The following is a 2,655-nucleotide window of genomic DNA, read 5'->3' as shown; positions in this document are numbered from 1 at the left end:
TATTCCTTTAATTACGGTGATATTATTTTTTTCAGATCTATAGAGACGTAGTAATGTATCTGCATCTATTTGTTTATTAAAATGTATGTTATCACAGGCCTCCTTCTTTGTTTAAGGCCTAGTAACCTAGTGAACTAACTACAGACGGTACTACATTTTCTCATGACATGACAGCATCCCTGAGCATCGCTGAGGCAGCTATCACCGCGCGTAAGTGTTTTCGCGCCCCGCGCCGGGCGATACGCAAAACAATGCCCTGTTGTTATGGAGCGCCGCCACGAGTGTCACCTCTCTATTACTGTAAACCCTCTCTGGTCCAACAATAGTTTAAATTAGGCAAAAACAATGTCTAGTAAAGACTTAGTAAAGACTTTAATTTGAAAGTAAAGGTTTATTATACAGTGGAACTCGGATTCAACGAGGTCGCAGGGCCTGACCTAAAATCTCGTTGGATCCGAGTGTTCGTTATATTATAGCAAACAAAATTACAAGCACTGAGCAAGTAATGTATAAAGAGAAGAAGCAAGTGGTGCCTTAAATGCCTGTATACAGTCAAACCTGTGTAAGACGGCCACCCATGGTCAAGGAGAAAAGTGGCCGTATAAGACAGGTGGCCGTCTTAGGCAGGAACAGGACGGATCAAGATGAAGAAAACAAACCATTCCCATCCGAGGTCCCAATAGAAAGTAGCCGCTTTGTTTCTTGTTTTTGTTGTTGTTGGTTTGTATTTTGTTTATTTTTATTTCGTTGCTGATTTTGCGCAAGAGTGACAATAAAACGAAATGTATCAGGCGAGGAAGACCGAGTTCCATGTTAAAACAAATACATGGTCGCCACCACTCGGAGAACGAGTGACGCATTTATGTTGATGTCCATTGTTTCTTTTTTACAGACTGAGTAAACAGTGACCACTCATCTCACTTACGATGTGTGTGTATGAGGTCTGAGCGGGGCTTTTATGGGTTATGAGGGATCAAATGATTACCTCACCAGCAGCTGAAAATTGGTATCTATTGGTCAACAGTGGGAGGGGCCTACCCAACATGATCGGTTTGAGGGACTACCTTACAACAACGACAGGTGATTGAATTATGACGGCTCGCCCACAACACCAGGGGTCAATGCACAATTCATGACAAAACGTAATGGAGTCACTTTGGTGGCCGTCTAAGACAGGTGTTATTGCTTAGTGTGATAGGGGTTGTGTGTTAAAATATGGTGGCTGCGGCCGCGTTGGACAGGTGCCTGTTTTACACAGTTAAATTATATAGAAAAAACGCAAGGGGGGAAACGGACCAGTGGCCGTTTGTACAGGTGGCCGTCTTATAGAGGTGGCCGTCAGGGCAGGTTCGACTGTATTATGAGCAGTGCAAAAAAAGACCAATTCGTTTAAATGTTTAAATGCACACCTGTGTCATCTCGATAGTTTGCCAAAAAGGTGTGTTGCTGTGAAGTAGACCCTAGCATACGGCAACCTTTAAAATTTGGTTCCATAGACCAGCGCACAATTCAATACATAGTAGATCTACGTCATGACTAGGTCTAGCATATCATTGTAATATTGATCAGTTGCCGGGGGGAAAAAGACTGTGACGCGTTTGTATCTACGACGTTCCATGCCCGAACCGATGATGCCCTCCCCCCAAACACGCACACACAATCACACGTGTGCAGGCCGCCTATCCGACCCCAATACACGTTAGCCTAGAGTAGACACGTGCGCGTGCCAACAACGCATATGTGTTGGTATGAAAGAAGGTCACTGATCGGTCGCATTCAATCGGGTAAGTGAATAATGGTTCACGATGCAGTTGCAATAATGGATGGTTTCCAGGAAGAAATAAAGTTCGATGTGGGAGAAAAATGAGTGAAGCCGCGTCTGCGGGGTTGTTCACCCTGGAAGCGACCTCGTTGAATCCGAGCTTGCTGATATAAGTCAAGTGTTCGTTGAATCCGGGTTACTGTATTGATTTTAAAGAAGGAAAAAAAAAGGGGAATCCATCTCCCCTCGTTGAATCCGAGTTCTCATTGAATCCGAGCTCGTTGAATCCGGGTTCCACTGTATATATAATATAGCTTTTAGTTCTCGTGCTACTCCCCTCTCTCTCTCTCTTTCTCTCTCTCCACTGTCCACAGACAAAATTGCACGCTTTTAGGCTAACACTAACAGTAGTAATAGATCTAGAACGTTTGTTCACGGCACAGAATTCTACAATTCTGTTACAATTCTGTTATCACAGTGTAGAACTCTGTGGTTCAGGGTGAACGCTTCACTGGTAGGCCTAGGCTATAACGGTGAACGCCCACCGGGTGAGAATAGCACTTTTTGAATCGAGCCGAACTACGCGGGTCGCCGTTTTGTTTTGCCCGGAAGTTCTCGCAAGATCTACTCCTCCCCTCTCTCTCTCTCTCTTTCTGAATACTGTCTATCGGTGTGGACGATCAAATTGACCTAAACAAAGTTAAAAAATGATGTTAAAGAACAAAACTAAATTAATTTTGTAGTCTACAAAGATGCTACGGCTATTTAACTTTCCGAATCGAGCCGAACTACGCGGGTCGCCATTTTCTTTTGCTCGGAAGTTCTCGCGTTACTCCCCTCTCTCTCTCTCTCTCCACTGCCCACAGACAAAATTGCACCGAAGTGGCTAGCCG

Source organism: Aplysia californica, unplaced genomic scaffold (genome assembly GCF_000002075.1).
Source record: "Aplysia californica isolate F4 #8 unplaced genomic scaffold, AplCal3.0 scaffold00036, whole genome shotgun sequence".
Classification (NCBI taxonomy): Eukaryota; Metazoa; Mollusca; class Gastropoda; order Aplysiida; family Aplysiidae; genus Aplysia; species Aplysia californica.
The sequence above is the reverse complement of the archived record's forward strand: the minus strand, read 5'-3'. Positions refer to the sequence as shown.